Source organism: Oxyura jamaicensis, chromosome 4, assembly GCF_011077185.1.
Source record: "Oxyura jamaicensis isolate SHBP4307 breed ruddy duck chromosome 4, BPBGC_Ojam_1.0, whole genome shotgun sequence".
Taxonomy (NCBI): domain Eukaryota; kingdom Metazoa; phylum Chordata; class Aves; order Anseriformes; family Anatidae; genus Oxyura; species Oxyura jamaicensis.
The window spans coordinates 17,540,137-17,564,361 of NC_048896.1; the positions used below are offsets into that span (position 1 = coordinate 17,540,137).

The window sequence follows — 24,225 nt, forward strand, 5'->3', positions numbered from 1 at the left end:
AAAACTCACAAAGAGCATCCTGTTTGCAGAGACACTGGGGTTCATTTTCAAAGCCTCGGAGATACTCTTGCAGCTTGTGATGCAGCAAAACTGTTTCTAAGATCCCTCGACTGGAAGGAGCCATGCCAACATTCAGGCAGTAGCTTTGCAAATGTAACTTGAAGATGCAATGCTCTTTTTTTCCCCAGAGCTCTTTGTTTATAAATATACTTCCTGCAAAAAGCTATTTTATTACTTAGCTGTATGGGCCAAATTCTGCTCGCAGCAATAGGCATCCGATTCCCAGAAATCAATGGTGTTGTAACCAAGAAGGATTCTTTCTAGGTATTGAGTACCGAGATACTCTGTTAAATATTAGCTGAAGGTATTTACACAGTACTTTCCAGCGCAGTTGCTGGAGGCCTGTATCTGTTTTTCTCCATCCACGTGTTCATTTGCAGCCCTTTTAAAGCCCATTTGGAAGCGCAGCTGGTGAGCTGCACAGAACAGATGCAGTCAGAGTTTCGCTACCGCCACGTGAGAGGCTTGCTGCCTTCTCCACAAAACATGGGTACGGTGAAGCATCGCCCTGATGTGCTTCTGACAAGGGCCACCATGCTCAGCATGAGCCAAGGCAGGGCCGCTGGCCGGGGCCTACCATGTGCACGTGCCGTGGGACAGCAGCTCCTCGCCTGTTTACTGCCCTGAAAAACGGCAGCATTCACACAAACTATGGGGAAATTACAGTCCTAGAAACCCTAAAAGAAATGCCTCCCTTCCATACTGCCTTTTGCAGGACTGTCTCAAAGCACAGTACAAACATTTGCCAACTAGGCCTCCGCGCTCCCCTCACAGGCAGGTAAACAAGCTCTGGGCTGAGCAAATTATTCAAACGCAGTAATTTCTTTGATGAATGTACTCTCTGTTTCTGTTTGCAAACACCCTGCAAGCAGCTTATGATTTCCTCCAGTATATTCAGAAGTTATTCTCTGAAACTTGCTACAAATGGCTTCTGGCCTCTGAACAGGCCCGTCACAGGCTCGCTGCATGCCGGCGGTATTTTGAATTAGGGTTGTATTCGATCAAAACTGCCCTGGTCACAGGGATTGAAGCTGTTTCTTTTATGAGATGGGATAAACACAAGGCTGAGAATCAAGTTTCTGTTATGAATTGCAGCATTAAGAGTTTTACTAAGTGACTCACTAATACTGGTTTAAAAGTCCCTCTTGACAGTTCATTTGCAGGAATACTGTCAAATAAATGAACAAAAGGATGTGAATGCCATAACAGTCAGTTCAATGGATTTATTTTACTAAACATTTTTTCAAATTTAAATTATTCTGTCCTTTGTCTGAACCCCAAGAGTCCCCCAGTTAAGTTGCTATATGCTGGGAGCAGACTGAAGTGGGGAGTCTGTCAGAAGTGATGAAAGTAACCTGCAAACACTTTGCTTTCTGGTTAATTCTCATTTCACAGGATTTTTCAATAGACAGCCTTCCAGGATCTCTTCTCTCTGAACCCTTAGCCTACCTAACTGCACTTCTTTCAACAATTCTGTTGGCCCTTTCTTTACAAGCTGCCAACGCAACAAGATGCAGCACTTGGCAAAATGCACCTTGCTTGCCTCCTGATGTCCCTTCACCCGACCTGCTCTAGGCACTGCTTCCCTCGTGGCAGAAGCTTGCTGCTGCTCTGCAGACTCCTAGCACCCAGTCCCACTAAAAAAGCCGCGTGCAAAAAGCAAAGTATGGGCTTTTTGTTGTCATGAAAGCCAGGGACGTTCAAAGTTCGGCATAAGTTTATGGGAGGTGCTTTTGCAGCACTTGAGTGTACGAGGTAACTCCAACAAGGGCACCGAGGCTTCGATGTAGCAGCGAAAAAACAGGGAGAGCAAACTCTGCAGCCTGACGGGATGGGGCTGAGGCCCAACCTTTTTGCTTTGTGGGTGTTTTAATCATGTCAAAACAAAAGAGATCCGCTTAACTCATGCTCACACTGAGGTCCGGGCCACTCACTAAACCGTGTGAGCGTTGGGATGGTTCCATGACCTGGGAGGGGAAGGAATAAGGGCACAGAAGCCAACTCCCACACCAAAACCGTGTCCGGGCATTCACTAATTAAGCCTCGCAGCAGCCCAGGGAGTGAGGCAGTACACTCCAGAGGGTGAAGTGAGTGCAGCAGGGCACAAGAAGATGGCCGGAGAAATGGCCGCACAAATCCACTGTATACGGCTTTTAAAATGTTAAGAAACGCACTTTGAGGAAACTCTCAGGATCAGCGAAGTAACTTAGCCTCCCGTGACAAGAGGAAGGGCTGCAGGTGGTGCACGCCAGCAGGCCGGGGCTCTGGGACTCCTCTGCCACCCAGCGAGAGCCAGCGGGGAGCTCCCTCCCGGCCTGCGGGCTGCCTCTTTTAAAAGTATTGGTAAACATTTCCCTGAGGCTGATGAGAAGCAAGAAAGAAATACCCAGAAAAGGCATTCAGATGTGAGGAAAAGCCAAAATTCTTACCACTCCGCCCCTTTTGCTTTCTATTTACACAGCTGAAGGGCTCCGCAAAGCAGAAGAGGATGTCTCCGAGCCAGTCGTGCCTATCAAATATCCCCCGTTCCACCAGCTCGCACCCCTCGTCCTTGCCTACGCACAAAAGCTTCTGTGCAAAAATGAAGTGCAGATTTAAATCACTGTAAGTACACTGAAGTAATTGTCCGTATGGACTTCATTATTCTTACTTCAGAGCTCATGTCTCAGATTCACTTCTGCTTGCTAAGAGGAGTCAAAATTAAACCAAGAAAGGCTACTTACTGGGGACGGCTACCTCACAGCAGCAGTAAAAACCGCATCACTTGGATTAAAATAGCCACGACAACCATTTGAGTTTGCAACTTCAAGTCTGTCCTGAAGCACTGCCCAGGACTACAGCTACAAGAAGCCAGCCCCTCCGTAAGCCACAGAGGGAGAGATGCTCACAAGCAGTCCGCTTGCCATGACTTCGGCATGTGAGCGTGGCAATGATCCTGCCCAGGCCCCCTCCTTGCACCCCCAAAGTGCTTCCAACTCGCGTTTTCTTACTGACATCTGGGAAAGCCGGGAGGCTTTGGAGCAGTATCTCTGCAGTGGCTTAACCACAGGGCTGTGACGACGCTGGGGAAAGGCAAAGGCTCACACCAATCCTCAGAACGCAGAGCCGGGCTTCTTCCCTGCACCAAGTCAGAGCACCCCGCACACTGGCACGTGAAACATTCATCTCCCCTCCCTCGTCCTCTCTGGTGAAGGTGTGATAAAAGTGAGGCACCAGGCTGGCACGCATGCTTCATCAATACCTGAAAATATCCCAGGAGAAACCATGCTGCGGTGTTGCATTAGTGCAAATGTCTCTTCCTTTCCACATCATGCGTGTCTTCTCCACAAAACTCCCTTACAGCAACACACCTGGAACCACGTGAGGAGACGTAAGCACTCCATGCTGCTAGGAAGTCCCTGCCTGCCTCTTGACACAGCTTCAAGACATGCAGGTTGAATTGCCAGTTCTTCCACTGGCCTCGGACAGCTTGCAAGCATCTTTCCCATACTCTTCTCCCTTTTATCCTCTCTTCCTCATTTCGCGTGCCTCTCTAGCGTGCACGCACTTGGGGCTTGTGTCCACCTCACAGGCACAGCACCACGTAGCACCTGTGGGGAAAGCTGACAGCACCACGAGCCACCAGCAAGGGGCCTTGAATTGGGCCACTCTCCAGCACAGCTTTGAACCCCAGCTACACTTGGGCTAAAAGAAAAGTCATCGATCTGGGCAGGGAACACAGCAGTCACCGTGCTTTGGCAAGTTTAAGCTTGCTTCCACCGCTGTTCTCTCTCTCGCCATGAAAGCTATAGCCATGGAAGCCTCTCCTTGCTTGGACTTCGATAACAAAAGTTCAACGTATATATAAAGTCTCTGACTTTGTACTTTCTGGGCACCCTAAATTCCTACTGAACTCCAGCCAGTGCATTAAGGCTGACTTTAATAAGCCAGTTGGCATCTGGCCTGCGATGGCTTTCATATTGTTTACGTAAAAAAAAAAAGAAAAGAAAAAGCATCAAACAAGGTTTGGTAGAAGAAAGACAGGGGGAAAAAGGAGAAAAAAGGACCAATTTCCCTGTTCCTCATATTCTCTGCAGGGCTGGTGCTTTCTCTGCCCTTCCACAGTTTACTCTCTGCTTGCACAAAAGATGTGCCACGACAAACACGAGCAGGACAGACGTGGTGCTGAAGCACTGCCCGTGCCCCACTAAACATGCACAAACCAAAGCAGCAGCCACTGGGTGACCGTGGGAGAGCCGAGGGAGCAGGAATACGATGCCAGTAAGTGTAGGTGAGAGCCATTTGCCCTTTTCCAGCACCTGCCAGTCACCTTTCAGCTCATTTTGCCTCTGCAATCCCTGGTTTGGGAGCTGAGGAACTCGTTGTAGTAAACAACGCTATTTAAACCCATGGGACAGAGGAGGAGGATGAAGCAGACATCTACAAGACTCACTGAAGGCCAGCCCAGGACTGCCAGCCAGAGCTGGGAGGTGAACCCCACTCCGAGAAGGAACAATACAGGACAGGGAGCGCATCGCCAGCTCTGCTCCTGGGGCTGAAGACAAAGACCCCCTCATCAGGGGAGCTTGGGACAAACTTCCAGGTGTCCGAGTGCCAGAAGCGGAGACAGACACAGCCACCATGAGAAGACCTGCCACACCAGCCCGTCCCAAGACTGCACCGCGTCATGTTTGGGAGGACACGGCTCCTGCCTGCAGGTACGGGTGACCGAAGCCCGGCTGTCACATGCCTTTTGCCCAGGAGGTGGATGCGCTCCAGATGCTGCATCGTCTCTTTAGGGCACTAGGGCAGGAAGGCGTTCGCATCCCCGTTCCCTTCCCCAGGGACAACGTTTTGCCTTTTATTCTTCGCCAGGCCTTTTATTTACAGCTGACTAGCTTCATATATCTAATATTCGCCTGCTACGTTAGTGATCTTATCGCGCGTAATGGCGTAACTGCCTCGGGGGTTTTGTGGGTCTGAGGGGGGCGGAGGGGGAACGGAGCGGCTGCTGCGAGCGTTTGTTTCCACGTGCCTGCTGGAGCCTGGCTGCAGAGCACAAGGATGGGAAGACCACGAGAGGCAACTCACAAATGCTGTTCTTAAATAGGTCAGAAGAGAAATGAAACCGACATGCAGGAAGCCAAACAAGAGCCACACGCTGAATCTGCTGTTTTCTCGGCTACCCCGACAGACCGGTATTTTTATCTTATTATAACAGGGGTTCAGCAATTAGCATGTCATTGCTCCGAACACAAAGAAAGTCCTCTGCCCCAGAGCAGTGCTCTGTTCCCACTTCCTGTCTGTCCCCGCATCTCAACAGGAAGGTGGTTCTCTGTCCCCTGACCACCTACATGAAAATAAAGGGGTTCAGGAACCGCTCACGGTTCCTCTGCGCCTGTCCGGAGCCTCTTGCCTACAGCCAGCACCCCGTGGCCAAGAACGCAGGGCCTGGCACAGGATGAAGCGACCTCCCCAGAAGGTGGTGGGATCCAGGAGTAAGGGCATCCCAGCCGCAGTCACCGGATGGGAGGGTGCCTGAGCCAGCAGGGACCATTTTAGTTCTGGAAACGTGTCCGTGCCATAAATCGTAGCTGGAGCAGCCAGTAGGTATCTCACACATCTGTGTTCCATTCTTGTTTCCTGCAACTTGCCAGCAGCACAAACCGCTCTGTACAGCCCAAGAAGCCTTGTCTGAAGAACCTGGGAGCGCCCTTACAAGCCGCTGATGCAAAAGGACACGGGAATCTTTGGATAGGAGCTGACGAGCACCAAGTCTGTTCCCATCACGTCAGCATAACCCTGGCTCTCAAGCTCTCTGCGCAGAGGGTGCAGAACCACCAGTACCTGCTCCTTTGGAAGGGAAGCACCTCCACTGCTCAGGACGTGTCCTTGTGCAAATCCCTGCGAAAGTGCAAGCTCCCAGAGCAGCAGCTGACACTGATGCAATCCTCTGTCAGGTCAAAGAAAGCAGTGAAAGTAAGAAGCCATCAAAAAGCACAGAAACAAACAAACAAACAAACAAAAGCGAGGGAAGAAGGGGAAGGAGGACAACAACAGGACCCAAAATTGATTCCTTCCACAGACTTTCCATTTACAACAAATTCAGGCCTTAAAAGTGCATTTTAGTAAATTGACGCAGGATTTTACAAGGTATGAAATGAACACAGAATAAGTGCATAGTTTGTAGCTGCTCACGGGGTTCCTGGTACCAGGCTACAAGATGCACACATCTGCAGCCCCCGCCACGCAGCGGCCACTGCTAACGTAGATGGGAGATGGTGTCTGTTCCTCCAGATCTATCAGACTTCACAGAACCTCATAAAGAGTCAGTTTAGTGTCAGAAACATGACAGCTCCTCACACTGTTGGCTGGCTGGCACATACTGCATGCAACAGTGTCAACAAGCTGGACAGCAAGTGAGGAAAAGACTAAGTCCACTAAATATCGCCTAGGTACAGAGGAAATAGGAAGTGCAGAGGCAAGGGGGAGCACCAAACCTCTGGAAGTGCTGGACTGATGACGAGAAAAGGTCAACAGAAGCACAAATGGAGCCTGCACACTGATCTGTCCTTGAGGAGGAGAAAAAAGAAAAATGGAGGTGAAAGTGGCAGAAAACTATGAGAAATGAGCAAGACGCTGTTGCCAGGGATGGTGTCTAAAAAACCACTACAGACCCAAGCAGAGCCGATATATTGTTTGATCTCAGACAGAATCAACCTGTCTGAAGGCACTATTGTCTGGGCAAAATCACGAAGCAGAGGAAGGAGTAAATGCTTTGGTTACAGAGCCGTGCACCACAGGTCCAGGTGTGACCCTAGAGGTACTTGAGGTCCCCCAGAGAAACACACCCCAGCCTCGGACACCCAGGTCTTACCACGCGGGGCCGTGAGGCTCCAGCTCCAGGGAAATGCCCCCAAACGCCACGGCCACCAAAGCAGCCGCTCTGCATGGAGGAGCGCGACGGCATTTGGAGGCAGCGAGAGCATGGCTAGAGGAACCCGGGGAGCACGGGGACAGAATGCCTGATGATGCAGCTTCCCCGGGAAGTAAGGAACGAGGTGAGCGCGGTGACCGAGGATGCTCCTGTGCAAAGCAGGATCTCTGCAGCACGGCCTCGGCAGACAAACAGGCTGGTGAGAGCCAGGAGCTGCAGGAGGAGCTGCCAGCCGTCCTACGGCTGCGCTGGCCGCTGTGCCATCGCATCAAAGAGCAATTTGCTTCCAGCTGGACTGCAGAGCCAGCTGCGGTGCTAAGAGGCGACCTTAGAGTAGAGAAATGCCACCAAATGTTGGAAATGCAGAATAAAAATCACTCTGAGGTCAGCGGGCAAACAGAAGCAGTTGATTAAAAAACCAACAACTCATGCAAGCCGAGGTGTTATCGCTTTATGCTGACAGGAGCTGACACACAGAGCCACGCACTGCTTGGCGGCAGGGCCCTGCAACTGTGAAGCCATGAACGTACTGGATGACCAAGTGTTATCACTGACATCGCGATTTATACCCCGTGAGGCCATAGAAGCCAAAGGGCTTTGATTAAGAAACTGCAACAGCCAAAAGGAGACCACAGAACACACTGGAAGTAAAAGCACACCAACTAGCAGGTCGCAAAGGCCAGCTGCCATCTACGAATCGCCACCGAGCCTGTCCCTGGTGAGGTTACATCCTGGCCTGGCGTCCACCCTGAGGCTGGTTAAAGAAATCCATAGAGCAAAGGAGCCGGCGAGGCCCTACAGCCTCCATGCCACCCCTCTGAAGCACGGGAACACCCGCGGCAGCGCTAAGGGACCAAGAACAGCCATGCGAGGGTCCGCGGCAGCACAGGGTCACCCCGTGGGTCCCACCCCGCAGGAAGGGCTGCCCATCAGCCTGCTGAACCAGCATTTGGTCAGCTCCTCCCCAACCTGCCGCCTTCGGCAGATGCCTGCTTTTCCCTGAGGCATCCAAGTCCTACAGGGCAGCCAAGAGCCACACCAAGACACAACCCCACAGGCAGTGGCTATGGGGAGCAGGGACCCAGCCCAGTTACCAGCTGGTACCCACCAGGCCACAAAAGCCACTGAGCTGCTCCAGCAGGAGAGGAGCCACCAGCTACGCTCCCAGCAATGGGACATTTCCATCCCCACCTTGCCAGTCACCAGCCAGGAGAAAGGACCAGGAAAATAACCCCCCGGCAGCACCCGAGGGATGACTGCCTGCGTTTGTCAGAGAGCATCAGCACACGGCACTTCCCTCTTGGTCACTAGTGGCAGCACGCAAGGCCTTGGCAGAAGGCAACGTGCACGCCTTGGTGGAAGAGAAGACAGCAGACTAACCCACCAAATTGGTACCTAGCCCTAACGGGAGGCTCCGGGCGATTTCCGAGTGCCGCAGGCAGTAATGCAACTCCACGCTGGGCCAGAGGACAAGAAGAAACCACTGCCTTCCTTTGCGAGGCTCTGTATCACGATAGCCCAGCGATGTCCATGCTGATAGCATGCACCTCTGCCAGCCCTTCTCATTAGCGTGCCACGGCCCCAGGTCACACAAGTTACAGCAACAACCAAGAACTGCTCACGTCCCGATCTGTGCTGGCCCAGCTCAGCAGGTCAGAGATCTGCCTCACCCCAGGGCAGCACGCAGACCTGGGCCAGGAGAAACGACATGGAAAACTAGCCAAAGATGTACTGTAGCAAGTGTTCGGGGTGTTTTTTCCCCCCCATTGTGGTGGATTTCAGAGGGAAGCTGAAGAGCAGCCTCTATGAACAAGCCATCCTGTTTGTTTAGCCTCCACACCTGGAAGAAAGCATCCTCCCGCTTTTCAGAGCTGAAGGTTCTTCTGCAAAATCAATCATTCCTTGCATCTCAAACAGCTCGTCTGCCATCAGAAACAAAATAAGGCAATAAAACCTTGGTGTGCCAGAAAAGAGCAAATATTTACCTTGCACTAAGCAAAATTCTCCCAAGGTCCAGGCACAACTGAAAAGAGGAGGCAATGCTAGGAAGAAAAGAGACGGTGGAAGCTGTTTGCAACTACACACCTCAAAGCCAGAAGGGATATGAAACTGGATCTCCTCTCTTCAGGAGTAAAGAAAATTGTCACAAAGAACCACAAATTATTTATTAAAGGGAGCATGATACCATGGGAAAACAAAACCAAACCTAAAACAATCCAGACGCAGACACTTCTATCAGGAGAAACCAGATAACAGCACAGGGAAGACAGCTCTTTCCTCTCTTACCGTTTAACTCAATTCTGCTTATCAGCATCAGCGTTACGGCTAAAAGCGCAAGGACCTCAACACATTCAGAGCCTTATTCAGTCCCCAGCGAAGTCAGGGAACAGACCCTAGCAATGCAGCCGCAGGTTTCTCTGGGCCCTTCCAACCCGAGGAGCTGAACGCTCCTCTAACAACTGAATTCCACTTCCTCGCCTTTGTGAGCAGAACGCCCTGGCTGCTTCTGGAGCAACCAGTGCGTCCTTGGTAGACAGATCACACGTTTGTCTGCACAGCCAGGACTGGGATCCTGGGCTCTCAGCTGCCAAACGCCGAGTCTCAGCCTCTTGACCTAGAGGAGAAAAAGGACAGAAGGCTGCAGAGCGCACCACGCAGCCTGTCCTCTGCGACCAGAAACCGCTCGGCCGTGGCCAGGGAAGCGGAGCAGAGCTTACCTGAGCCGGCCAGAACGCAGGCACCACTCTGCCAGGAGCTTGTAAATTAGGAAATCAATGCACAGATTAAATTACTAGTCCAATTTGTCCTAATACATTTATGGACGTAATACCAAGATAAACAAACGCATGCCACCACCTGTCCCTGACGTCCAGCCCAGGAGCCCAGCTCCTCTTGCTGTCCAGCACTCCCCACCAGCAGCTGGGAGCTCTCCAGCCCAGACACACAACCCGAGCTCCCAGGCTCTGTCCCCTGTACACGCACTGCCTGATATTTCAGATCTATGGTCTGCATTCAATCCAGAGCATCTCCTGCCCTCCGGAGAAGAGCAATCACTGCCAGTTGAGGGCAGTGACAGCAAAATCTTTTGCCCTGATGTTTCTGCACTCGTTAGCTACCCACCAACCGTGGCAGCCCAGGCCAGATAAAGATCTACAGAAAATGAGCGTTATCACCCCTCTTGGCCTGAAAAATCAAGTCGGTTTGCAGCATTAATCCTACCTGCCAGACGTCTGTGCTGTCCTTATAAAGGTGCGCGCTCTCTGCTGTGCGTACCTCAGCATTTCGGTGTTCAAGCACCCTGCCCGTCTGCAGAGGCAGGTCCACCTGTACACGGCACTGCCTTTGCTACAGGCACTGACCACATCCCTCTGTCTTTGCAGCCTCCCCTTCGGCTATGTTGATACTTTCAAAAAACTGATTCGTCCTGCTGTTGGTGTCCCCATCATTTCTGTTCCTCTCCAGGGGAGCCGAGGGCCTTGGAAAACCTGCATTTCAGCATCCACATGGGATCCAAGATGAAAAGGGCTCTCCCCACTGTCTCCCTGCGGAGAAGTGCCAGAATCCTGACATTCTCTGCTCGGTAAGCGACTTACCGCGGGACCTCCAGCCAGTTGCATAATTGCGACGTGCCTCAATTCCCCCCTGCTCAGCGGCTGCAATTACGCTGTAACGAATCCCTGGCCTCCTGGGACCCGTGCTGCACTCGGGGCTCTGTCTCCCCACAGACACACGGCAATCCAGGAGACACAGGCCACGCTCCCAGGACAGCCCGGGTCTCTGACTAGACCTGGCCATGAATTTTTCAGCGACTTACGTGTCAGCAGCTCGCACGAGAACCTTTTCACGGGAACTTGCCCCTGTTCGGGAAGGCTTCATCAGAAGGTGCCGCCTCTGGATGAAATGGAGGAATCGGCGTTTCCCGTCCCTTAGGTAGCAGCTGGCCATCTCCCAGGGACCCCGCGCAGGTTATTAATTAGCTAATGGCTGGGGAGGGCTTGGAAGAGGTAGAAGGTGAGCTGTGGCCGTTATTTCCCATTATTATTGTGGCTCTCTGACAAAAGTGCCCCCAGGCTATTTGGATCTGCCCTTCTCGTGAATCTGCGATGCTGGACTGAACACCAACCAGCTCTTCCAAGCACAGCATGCGAGCTGTAGCAAGTGAGCAACCATCCTGGCCTAGGAGCTTCTCTGATGGCTCTGGGGAGGGAGGGAGGGCACAGGCCCCATGCTCTTAACGTGCACACAGCCGCGTGACGCTGCAAAAGCCTTTCTGCCAGATGCAGGAACGGGGGGCTTCTTCCCCCCGAGAGCTGGCAGGACAGAAGATGTGCCTGCTCTACACCTCCTGCATCTGGTCACTTGGCCCCAGGTGCCACTGAAGGGATTCGGGCTAGCTGTGACAAAGGCTGGGCACACGTTCGTGCAGCTTGGCCCTAGGCACGGTAGCTCCCACCAGTGAGGAGCAGACCACCAGGACTGGGACCTGCTCCCCCGCCTTCCTTCCTGCCTCCTCATCCAGACTGAGGCCGCTGAAGACACTGGCCAGACTCTCCTTAGGAAACATTTTATTATGATTTAAGCTTTGATGCCAACGCATTTAAAACAGGCCCAACTCTTCCAGCAGTACTTAATTTGACAACCCAGCTGCACAAAACGGACTGGAGCGAAGTCTGGAACTTGCTCGAGCGCCCTGACGCCCAGTCATCCCCACCACTGGAGCAGGTGATTTACAGCTGCATCAGTTCAGCCACCGCCACTTTTCTGACGAGCCCAGAACTTCCTCCTCCCAGGCTGACAGGATGGATTGCCTTCATTTCGTTGCAAGTCAAAGGACCGAAGTCTATTCTGCAGCCAAAGCTGCGCCTGCAGTTCTTAAAGACAAACCCGAGCTGGCTCCTCCGGGCAGCTGGCACGGGATGCGGCCCCCTCCCTGGCTCCCTCTCCTCCTGCTGCAGTGACAGCTCCGTCCCCAGAAGAGAAAACCGCGGTTGTTCTGGTGCCCCAGGATTTCCACACCTCGACTCTTCGCCCAGGGAAAAAATCCCCTTTGGAAACTTGTTGGCAACAGCTGCCCCAAATCCAATTTGTGCGCGTGTGAGCACTGTGTGTGTGCAGAGCAGAAATGGCTGTGTATCATCCACGTATCTCACTAATCCCCTTTCTGCCAAGCTCTGTGGACACAGGGTAGCGGGGCATTAAAATGACTTGGCTGGCTTAGCAGTGCGGGCGGCGTGCAACACCTCCCTTTCTAGGTGTGCGATTGCAGATAACACACCAGGCTTTGCGGAATACACACGTGTGCGGCAGAACATCAGGGGACAGAGAGGCCGTAAATTCTCCTCTCCATCCTTCCAAGAGATAAATGACTTGGCAAGTTGAGTGATAAAGAACCAATACAATATGTCATTAAGCTGCAACTAATTCTGGTGGAGAACGGATAAGGGCCCGCTGATTAGAAATACTATCAAGTAGGAATGCTATCAAGGAAAATCTAAGATGTGGCATTAAAGAATGCATTGAAAACGGGATTTGTGCTTCTCAGAGAAATCCCCAGCTCTATTTCAAGTCACTCTCTCTTCATGTTTTACTTGGCACTTGCACTTCTCACTGTAACAATTCCTTTCTGTCAAGCATTTCATGTAACAAACAAACACCGCCCGACAATGGAACAGAGAGCCTCCGAGTTCTCTTTGGCAAAGCAGAGCTGGTCCCAACCTCCCTTCAGAAACGCCTGACCTGAGAACCAAACCTCACCGCACGGCCTGCTCGCTCCTCACGCCGGGCCTCCAGCTGAAGCCACACCATTCCTGCAGCTACTCCCCGACAGCCTTCAGACAAATTCCCGGTGCTCAACATCTTACCCCTACGCTTCCTGCCGACCGCGGCCGAAACTTGATTCATTCGCTTTCAAGGAACAGGATGGGATTCAGCAACACAGCAGCGAAGTTACTGCCTGCTTCAGGAGCATACAGAAGGCAGTGCTCGGCCCCTTCACCTTTTACTAGTTCCACTGGTTTCCACAGAGGAAAAGAATGAGGAAGACAAGCAGCAGCCCAGTTCCTCTCCTGCCTTCTGATCCCACGCAGTACCTACACGGGTCAGTACGCGGCTGGCCACCCCGGCAGACGCCGTGCCAGCTTTGTGTGGGCTTGCGCTGTTCCCAGCTCAGCAAAACCTCACCCCCGTTGACAGCCGGGGCCTTTATCAGAAGGGTTTGCAGTGTTATTGATGGATCTCAGCCATGCTTACGCAGGTAATCGTTCACTCTTTTAGGATTTACATCAGCACTAACGTGACTTTGGCTGCTACAAACCGTAACAGAGCGCCTCGATCCGATTCTGATTCAGGGCACTGTGTTAAAGCACAACACAGGACCCTAGTCTGTAGATCGTATAAACGGAGATGAATCACTTACATTTCCTAAGCCTTTGCAGAAGGTTTGGTTTGCCCCCCAAGAACCACGTATCCATTTTTCTAAAGGCCGCTGGGATGGCAGAACTGGGCGTTCTCCTCCTCGCCTCCAAGGAAACACCTCCGGGGCAGGAGCCCTTTCCTGGGTGAGCGGCCAACGCCTGCAGGCAGCTGCAAAATGCCTACCTCAGGAGCTCTGCAGGGAAAGGAAAGGTTGTGAGAGGGAGAGCAGCTTGAAAGGGAGCTGAAGGACAAATGCGCGCTGGGAAACACCAGGAAGCTCGAGACCACGTTCCTATTGCAGATGCTGTTTAGAAGGCGCCACATCGAGATGGAATTGATGCAGGTGTTAAACACAGCTATTTTATAAACCTCAATTCTGTAAATTAAATGGAAACTTGGGGGCAGACCACAAACCTGGAGGCAGGATTGGGCCAAAGGCCATTCTTTTCCATGAGGACAGCCCTCTGAGGTGGCAGCTGTGTCACGAAACCCTGTGAGATAGCTAACACAGACTGAGAGAGCAGCAGTGACGGGTTATTTCTTGCTGGAAGTAATCTCATCACCGAGCTCTGACACGGGCTGAAAATCCATTCAGATCCCAGACGTCTGACTGCAAAGCAATCCAACCCGTGGGAAGAAACATCCCCTGTATGCAGAGCTCACCTGGATGCTGCATGGAGTTTGTTTTGTTGTGCTGAAAGGGCGCAGGGGGAGATGCCAAGTTTCAAGCCCAGCCCAAACCGAAGCAAGGGCGTCGTTTGTTGCTGACTACTTTGCAATTAAACGGCTTTAATCAGGCGAGTCCCTCGAGTTGAGGGCTATCGACTTCCTGGAGCGCCAGCACAGGAGCCCAACGTGACCGTGATTCAGGCTCTCCTTTTGCCTGAGCACGGGGCCCGGACGTTAAGGCAGAAATGCAGCTCAGCAGGCTGCAGGGTGCTGGGTACCAGAAACTCCGCTCGCTGCGGTCTCAGGCAAAGCATGGGAAGGGAGAGCGCAGAGGGACAGCCTCTAAGATGTGGTTCCAGCACCCACAGCTGGCCTAAATCTCACTCCCCGCCAGGAAAACAGCTCCTTTCTCACCGCTGGCTGCTGCTCACGAGCGCTGCCACCCGCCCCGGAGCAGCAAAGGGGCATGCAATATTAATGGCATCCATGAGAAAATTATGAGCCCACATCAAAGCACTGGAAGTTGTTTTTATGACGTTCGGTTTTAAATCTAAGTGCAAAGGGAAAGGTACTGCACTCGGCTGTGCATGTTCAGAGGACTTCTTTTAAGCTGTGATTCTGCAGTTTGCAAACACGGGCAGGTCGGGGATGACCCTTTAAGGACAGGGGAAAGCTGCTTTCAGCTTTTCCCCAGTTGCAGGCTTTCAGCTGCAACTCAGTAAATCGCAAGTTGCACTAAGAAATCAGAATCAATGGTGCTCTGAAGTGTCGCCTATTGGGAACATCCAAGCTACCATAACTGGTGGCTGGGCATTTGCTGGGACCGGGTTTTATCCACGTCACGGTCAGCCCTTGCAGTCCGGGCACGACCATTCTGCCAGAATTTAGCAGAAGCAAACCAGCAAGGCCAAGGAAGCAGTACGAGCTCATTCGCCAGGATCTCTCTAATGCCAGGCAGCGACAGAGGAACGCAATGAATTAATCTCGTTTGGAAATTTCCCCTCCTCCATTAAAACGTTCAGACGCTGGACAAAACTCTACAGAGCCTGGTTCACCAACAGAGGCGGCACAGCTGAAACGTGGACGAAGATGATGTCAGCGAAGCACTCTGGGGGAAGACTCCTGGATTTGGGGACACAATAAGGTGGGGACGATTGCAAGGCACAGAATGTTACCGGGGGGATACAGCGGCTGTTACTGGTGTCTCCAGTGCCTGGAACAGGGACTGCTTGGACATTGCTGAGTCTCCACAGACGGGCACAGCCCCATCCAAGCTCCTCTGCTTGCCCTACAGACTGGATTCACGTTTGTTTTGATGGCCGTAGAGGCGTGTGAGTGCAGAACCGTACCCACAGACACGTGCCCTGCATGGTGTCCGGCATACTCGTCCTGCTGACAGCTAAGGGAGCCCACTTCCAGCTTTAGGACACGTGCTCTACCCCGGCAATGCTCCGAACAATGCTAAAAAGCATTGCATTACAGTGACCACCCATCAGGTCTTGGTGATTCCAGACGCCTTACTTCGATAGCTCCGTCGCTGTAGCATCGACCCCCAGTGAGGGCCTGCCAGCTTTTCAAGCAGTTTGCGGAGACCTTGTAGCCTGATCGCTCACCTTGTCCGTCCTTACCTTCAAGAGACCTCAGAGCCGCACAGCGGCTGAGGGGCTACTTCCTTGGAGCAGGTGAAAGATGTTATCAGCCACTAGGACGTCTGCTCTGCCTTCTCTGCTCAGGCAGCCGGTTTCCCTTTGAACCAAGCCCTGCCCATCCTCGACCTGTTAGTTGGGAAAGCGGACGGGATCAGAGCCAGCCCCGTCGTACGCACGCACAGCCTGCCCGACTTGGCTGGCGCTCAGGGCAGACAGTTTGAAATTACATCACTGGCACCTTGATGCGCTTGAGGTGGCACCACCTCGGGTTACACGGGAGCACGGGACTGGGAGAGACGCGCCGCGTCGCCCCTGGCCGCCCAGGCAGCCGCACTACCTCGTCCTAAAGGAAGCGAGGAGGTACGGACCAGCCCTCCTCGGGCACACCTCGGGCTGTATTGTGGTGTAAAGTGACCCCGGAAAAAGCACACGGACACATCCAAGACAAATTAGAAACCGCGGGAAGCAGGGAGGGAACTCGGTCCGCCGGGCCAGGCAGCAGGAGGGCTGGGTCCTGCTGCCAGCTCCCTGCTGCCCTGTCCCAGCCCCAGCGGCACGGCCCCACCTCGCGGGTCCCTCTGGGCTGACACCAGGATAATGACACGGTCCTTCCTCTGCAGATGGCTTTTAGCTCGACAGACAAGAAGAAGGATGCAAGAACTTACTATTTTTATCCACTCAATCTCCTCGACAGGTTTTTACAGCCCTTTTAAAAGCCCTCCTTTGCAATTCAGCCCGTGGATAATTTGCTGCCTGCATCTCTGTAAAGTTTAACCTGTCAGAGCCTGGCAAAGGTGTAATTTCATCCCCAGGCTCTTCTGACTTGAGACTCGGGAGCTTCGCTTTGTGGATAAAGTATCAAAGCAATAGCTCTGTGAGACAACACCCTCCGCATCTCACAACCAGGCATTATTCTCTCTAAACATAGTTTAACAGGCCAGAATCGGAACTTGTGCTCTCCCCACATTTCTCCTCCCCCCATGCACACCTGAAGAGAGAACAAACACAGATAAGGGTAGGAGACGGAGACACAGACAGCGTGGTTTATCCCACAGGCAGAGGATTACTGCATCATGGTGCAGTGACCTTGTTCAGGAAAGAAAAAGGTTACTTACACGTAGAAATACCAGCTCCATTCCAGAACAGGGTCAAACAGCGTCCATTTAAAGGTATGCCGAACAAAACAAGCACTTGGCCAGTGAACCAGAGAGAGAAAGCAAACTTCAGCCCAACTGCTCTGGATATAAGCTCTCTCCAGCTACACACGGAGCGCTGCCCCCACCAAGCAGGAGTGCTGTTGTGCAGGGAAGCACGCACGGGAAGGAGATGCCATTCTGCGTGCTTCCATCTCTAGACATCCAGGAGCCCTGCTCCCTGCAAAGGTGCAGGCAGAACTCCACATTTTTGTGTTTCATTTCTGGTGCAAGACGCTGCGGAGACAACCCCACGGTTTGCCCCCAGGAAGACTTCACATTTGCACTCCCTGGGAATGTTTTCTTCCCCTGCAGACCAGCTGGGGGGGGGAGGGCCACATGCTGCCCGCACGAGGCAATCCCATGGAAGAATACCTCAAGGCCAGGCTTGTCTTCTCTCTGTTTAGACAGCATTTAGCTCAGCAAAGCCCTGGCCATGAATGATACTCCAAGGCTGACTGGTCACATGTACGACTCCAGGATCCCCAAAGTAACCTGTTTATAATGTATTTTCAAATGCTACATGAAAATCATACCTGTGGTATTTACAAAACACTGCAAAGAACACAAACGTTTCACTGCTGGGCATTTATCCCTCACTGTTGTTATCCTGCTGAGGTGAAGCATGTGCTATTAAAGGCAGTATTTACCAACAGATACTAGAGCCGTGTAAGTAACACAGTCCTCCCATGTAAAACTATGCTTCCAACAGGAAATAAAAGGCATTTGGCAAGTCTTAGACCGCCAAGGGCAACTGCTACACGTCCTGTTTCCAGGACAAGAAAGCCCTCCAGTTACCCCAGATCCTTCCAGCGGTGAATGCTGAGCTTGTCTGGTAAGTTTTCCGAGCCCACTGGAAATCCTACAGCAGACACAGAAAGCTCTGAGTCTGAATTGGCACCAGATGCTTTAGAAAACAAGTGGATTTCATTTTGCCACAGAAGTAGAAGGCCAAAAGGCTTTATTTGTCAGGACAGGAACAGTCACTCCTCTAAGAACATGAATGTTCTGTCAAGTTATTACAAAACGAGACTCTTCCACGGAAATCCTGTGCCGAGCGCCAGCTTAGAGTGCCCTCTATGCCTGTATGCAACAAGAAATGCATTTTCTACACCTGATAACAGCAGGGACAGCCTCAAGACTCGAGCACGAGCACGGTCGGCAGCAAATCCCGGCCTTTCAGGAAGAAGCCTACAATGGCTCCCCAGTAGCCCAAAGGCTCCGTGCAAAGGCCAGCGCAGCATCAAGCAGCCACTGCAGCGCTTCCCCTCACTCCACCCGTGTTAGCCGTACATCAAAACTGCATTGCAGCTCAAGCTGCCAATTACTTATGGCAGAACGGGAGGCTGATTCATTTGACTGTATGTGGGCCTTGGCTGGAGTTTTCCCAAAATGCTCCAAGAGCAGAGACAAACCTCAGTGAGCCTCCCCCTCATCCCCACCCCTTCCTCCCCCCCAGAGCACAGCCACTGTGCTCGCACAAACCGACATTTCCTGGAGGCTTCTTTCTCCAAACTACTCCTTTTCTAAATACAGGCAGATCGCGCATCGACTCAAAACGCATTTGCATATGAGATGTATGCACACAGGGACACCTCTCCCAGACACGTACAAGGGGAAGGCAACGCCAAGCGTCTAAAAAGCCTTTAAATCCCAGGTCCTGAGAGCCCCTGCCTCTTCCATCGCAGGCCGCGCTGCACGACGTGCTGCGGCCACCTTACGGCACAGCTCGGCGACCAGCCGGTGCTGACGGCGGAGCGGGAGATGCCTTTGACTCTAAAGAATCGCAGGCCACCAAATTTCTGCTGCACGCACGCACGAGCACCTCCCGATCCCTGTTCCTTGTGGTTAGCACGGGGCACGTGACAAGGAGCAGTTCCGCACCCCACAGGCCTCCTTCGGGCACGCGTTTCAGCCGGGCCTCGCAGCCTCAGGGTGGGGGCTCCGCTCTCACTGCGAGATGGAGATGCCACGGCTCTGCTCTGGGAAGGGCAGGAGGTACCACCCCACCCTGCACCACCTGCGTGCGGCGGTGCGGGCCCACAGTGACCGAAGCACCCCCAGGGCTGGGTGTGCAAGCTCCCCGTCGCGCCAACGCACTGCTCCCCTCAGTTAGGTCAGGACACAAAACCCGAGGCGCTTTTGCTTCTCACTGTTGGCTTTTTCTGCTCTGCCAGCTCCCTGCTGACGGCTGTGGCCATCTGACTTCACCCTTGGTGTTCCAGCCACCTTGAGGAGCCGCGGACCACCGGCAGCAGGGCCTGTCCTCAGCAGCGTGCCTGGGGCAGCCGTGTGAGCAGCCTGCCCCGCCAAGCACACCAGCGTTTGTTCCCCAGACCTGAATTCCAGCCCTTCGCCAGCAACCTTTAAAACATCTTCCATGGAAAACATGCTTGGGGATCCTCGCTCCGCAAGTGCAGAGAAAAACCCGAGGCACGCAGCCGCTGCTCGCTGCCCTCTGGGCACCACCGTTTGGAGCACAGCGAGCGCGCTGGGAGGGAGCGCGGCCAGCTCCGACCACCCCTTCTGCAGCAAAGCAACCAGCACTCGGGGCACGGGCAGCTCCACACATCTCCCCGTGGGGTCTCCCCAGCCCTGCCGGGCAGATCTGAGCGTAAGCGCAAGGAGTCTTCTGCCTGGTGAACCCGCCAACCGAAGGCACGAGTCTAACGAAAGCTTACATGCCAAAGGCTACTGGAATACGCAAGGTCATCGTTTTCCCCTCTCCTTGCCCCAAATTAAGTCCTGTTGTGTGTTGACTTTGGGATGACGTTCGCTAGATGCTTCTGCACAGGATACGCACACAGTTCACAGGAGATCCGCTCCAACAGCCGCCTTCCTCACACAGAGAGGACACTGCTGTGCCAATGGAAACCAGCGCAAACAGCATGAGGAACAACACTCGAGGAACAGGTACCTAACCTCCTGCATCACTACGGGACTAAAGAGAGAAATACCACACCGAGACTTCCAGCTGGAAGCCGCCTCGCACCCCAGTCCCTACCGCCTCACACCCCGACTCCTACCGCGTTCCCTCCCTGCGGGAAGAAGCCCAGCATTGGCGCCGGCCACCCGCACACCGGAGGAGAGGACAGGGCATGCCCCGAGGAGCAAGCTGCTCAAAAGCTGTTGTCAGATCACGGTTGTAGGAAGGAAGCGATCCCTAATGAGAGGCTTTGGAGACATTGGTCATTAGTGTCACTGAAGAGGAAGATCCTGCATTCCCGTAGCGCAGGAAGGAGGAGGGAGACTGACAGAGCACGGAAGAGCAGAGAGGTGTGGGGCAGAAATGAAAGGGGACTGTTCCCTCAGACTGCTGCTCCAGAGGCTTTCCAATTTTACCCCACCTCAATGTTTCACACACGCTGCGAGATGCAGGCCAGGTGCTTTCTCAGCAATAAACGAAACAGGAAGCAGGTTCTGGCTGCTGTGGTCTTTTTTCCTTGCTAGGAATCTCACCTCTTCCCAGCTTGAGTTCCCAGAGCCTCTGCGACGAAAAGGGGAGAGCAACAGCACAGCATGGCTAACAGAGACCGTACCAGGAGGAAAGAAATAACCGGGATGCCGACCTGAGCTGACTAGGCTGCCTAAAAAGATCAAACGAGGGTGTAAGCAGCTCTTTTCTGGAGCAGGCAGGCATCGTTTCAGTTGTTGAAATATTCATGCCCCAACAGGAGCTGTGGTATCAATGTCTGTTCCTGGTACAAACAAACCTGAGCTCAAAGCATGACAATCTGTGTTGAGCAGAGCGGAATCACAATTAAAGGCACTTTCCAAGCCTCCATTTCTGCAGACACACATTTGACGGCTTTGCCGGTGACACCATGAGCGCATCCCAAATCCCAGTCCGCAGTCTCTTGCCTCTGATGGTAGGAGACATTACAACCAACGTTAGCAAGCGCCCAGGAGCTCTGCTGTGCGACTGCCATCCCTCCCTGCCAGGTTCACTGCGCACCAGCAGCCCCACGTGGCGTCTGGGGAGGGGCCGGGCGCACCTGATAAACACGAGCTGGCATCTGGGCACTGCAGGACGAACCCAAGTTCTCTGCAGGGAAGCGCTGGAAAATTTCTCATCCAGAGGATTTTCTCCCTCACAGGAGGGAATAGAGGAGGAGGAGACAGCACAAGGAAAACACGAGGCCTTTCACAGCCCTCCAGAGAAGTACTTTCCAGTGCCCTTCCCAGCCAAAGCACACGATTTATGCCTGCCAGCAGAGGACGGGGAGCGGGGGCACGCAGCTGCTGTCCCTGCCCCAGCACTGCCTGCCGAGCGCTCCCAGGTGATGTGACGGCAAGAGAAGGCGTTTCAGTGCCCCCCGTCACCTGCTGCCAGCCACGCGTGCACGCTGCAAAGCAACGGGGAGCCCGCCGAGGTGCCAGAGCGTTTCCAGCACCTTGGGTTAGAAAGGAAATGAGAATGTCCGTGCTGGAGCCTGCGTGGTACTTCGGGGTTGAACTGGTGGGGGGGCTTCAGGCTCACAGGGTATCCCAGGCTGGACAGAAGCAACTCTGCGACACGTTGTCTCACAGGAGAGCAAAAGGCACGTGCAGCAAGCTGGATCAATGCACACCTATCTCCAGCACGTGCACGTGGCACCCCTTTCTGAAGTCGATGGCTTTGCTTCCGTGTCTCTGAGAAAGCAGATTTTTGCTCTCAGGATTACAAAGAAGCACTTAAACTCCCCCCAAAACGTCCTGAACACAGCGGGGAAGATATAACGGGATCCAAATTGCCTCCATTTGCTTCTGATGGTGAGGAAAACGCACACAAGACCGGGGCAGAGGAGGTGTATCCAACCTTAGCTTTGCCTTGTCCTGCACCAGCTCTGCCAACGGGAAGACTCCAGGGCAGAGCAGCACTTTGCTCTGGACCAGGCAAGAACCAGTTGTGTCTGTCAATACGTCACTAGGTAAACAACTGACGATAAAAAACATCAGGAAATAAGCTAATTGAACGTATAATGACGCTACTTGACCCTCGCATTCCTGAGGCACGGTCATCACCACGGGTCATCAGAGCAAAGCGAACCCGCTGGTGGCACCTCCTCCCTGCCCAGGGCCTCCTGCGCTGGGGAGCTCCACCAGCTGGGGACAGGAGATCCCACCACCAAGACCACGGTTGGCGGGGCTGAGCACACGGGTGCTGTGCAGCCCTCCCAGGGCATGGGGAGCCCACCTGGCACGTCCCACGCTGCCTGCGGAGGGCAGGGCCTCCTTGCAGCCCGTTCCCCGCCTCAGCACAGCCCCCAGGCCAGCTCACGCCAGAGCCAGCTTTCCTTTCAGCCGCCCCACGTAACACGCCACCTGGGCAGTCCCTTAGCTGCCCCCAGCAGAGCACACCCTACGTTTGCTGTCAGCTGCGCACATGCCACATCCGCTGATGTTCCCCCGTCACTGATCGCACCTGGAAAAGATCTCCAAAAGTCGGAGCACTGAGACAAAGCACTAACGAGCCACGGACACTTCCTTACGTTGCTGGTATTTATTCCAATACACAGTTAGCCCCAGGAGCAGGAGACACACCAATGACAGTGGGTCTGAGACAAGTATCTCCACCTGCCCAGGCCTGAGGATGCCCACTGTGCAGCACAGCAAGGAGCAGGAAGCAGTGCTCAAACCAGGCAGGCACAGCCCGAAAGCCTTGTTAACATCCCAGAGTCACAGGGAGCCCACTCAGAGCAGGGCTGGAAGGCAAATCTGGCAACACGTCCCCACAGGCAGCTCTGTGCAGCCACGGCTGAAACAAAGGAGCTGAAGGCGGATCTGAGAGGCCTCCAGCTTCCAGGCTGTGCTTGACCGCAGCTCACCATCAGCTCCAGGAACGCCTGGATCCAGAGGCACCATTAAACCACTGGAGGAAAAAGAGGAAGCTTCTAGGAAAGGAAACAGGACCTGCAATGGGACCGTCACCACAGAGCAGGCAGGCCAGGAACCAGCTGGGGTGGGCAGCACCCTACCGGGCTGGACTGCTCTCACCTGCACCTCGCTAAGAAACACGGGGGGTAGAGGAGGAAGGCCTTGTGCCGACTTCTTTCTAGCCTGTGCAAGTTGAAGTCCTCCGCTACAGCCAACAGCGGAACGCTCCCCAGCCTCAGTGGGACCAGGATTTCACCCAGCCTCTCGGGGCTTGCTGGTGTCAAGGGCACAAAGCCCCTGCCAGCTGCGCTACGAGGCCCGTGCTAAGGCCCCGAGGGGAGCGGGGTGCCCGGGACAGCCAGAGCAGCTCGCCCTGGGCACTGCCTCCCACAGCACTGCTGCCACAGCCGCGTCCCGAGCTGGTGCTGTGAGCGGCGGCCTACGAGCCGGGAAACTTAATCCTGTAACAGGAGCTGAGGGCTCACAGGAGCTCCTGAGGCTTACTTTTAGTTATCCGGAGCCACTCGGGGAAGAGACGCCGCGCACACAGGTGGGGGTGCGGAGCCCCAGCCGTGCGGCCAGCACCCCAGCACACCGCGCCGCCGCCTCTGCCCGGCCCCGTGCCCGCGAAGGCCGCGAGCATCCCCCTGCTCTGCCGGGCCTCGTGGCAGCACACCCGGGCTCGAGGCTCGCTCACACCACGCACCAGGTGCCGGCGGCCTCCGTGCCCCGGTCTCCCCCGGCCCGAAGCCCCGACCGCCCCCAGCTCCCCCTTGACTTGGCCTCGTGCTCGTGCCGCCGGGCACCCGCTGCCCAAACGCCTCCGAGGCTCCTCCGCGGCCACCCCAGGCTGGGGCCGAGGTGCTCGGAGGCCTCCGCTCCCGCCCTGCGCCCCACGGCGGCCTCCGAGGGGCTGCCTCCGGCATCCCCCCGGCCCCAGGAAAAGGTGGGTGGGTGGGCACGGGGGGGAGGAGCGGGGGGAGGAGCGGGAGGACATCTGGCCTCGGCCTCCCCTCGGGCCTCGGCCGCTCCCCGGGGCAGGCAGGTGGCAGCGCGGCAGGGACCGCAGCCTCCCCAGCCCCAGCCGAGCCGGGGGGGGACAGCACGGGGAGGGGGGGGCACACACAACCGGCAGGCCTCCAGCGGAGGCAGCTGGGGGCCGCGATCGCTCCCCAGCCTCCTCCCGGGGCCAGCGCAGCGGGAGGACGGGGGATAATAAATAAATAAATAAATAAATAAATAAAAAGGGGGAAAAATTAAAAAAAAAAAAAGGCAGTTATTTCCAGCGCAGCCCTCCCCCTCCCCCTCCCAGCACAGGTGTCACCGGCCCGGCCCTACCCCGCGGGGTGCCCCCGCTACCTGCTGCCGCCGCCGTCATGCTGCCGCTGCTGCTGGTGGTGGTGGTGCCGCTGCTGCCGCCCGGCCCGGCCCGGCCCGGCCCCGCCGCCGCCCCCTCCCCTCCCGCCGC

At 54.5% G+C, this 24,225-nt stretch overlaps 1 protein-coding gene across 3 annotated transcripts in view; it reads right to left on the minus strand.

Annotated features, from left to right (window-relative positions):
* PAK3 (p21 (RAC1) activated kinase 3) overlaps nt 1–24,225 on the minus strand; it is a 113,755-nt gene that overhangs the window by 39,186 nt on the left and 50,344 nt on the right. Inside the window, exon 1 of one of the 3 annotated variants that reach the window (XM_035323703.1) lies at nt 24,117–24,175. The exons of the other annotated variants lie outside the window; for them this stretch is intronic. The gene's annotated coding sequence lies outside the window, so the exon portion shown is untranslated. Of the gene's footprint in view, nt 1–24,116; nt 24,176–24,225 lie in introns of those variants that run through there. 3 annotated transcript variants of the gene reach the window in all.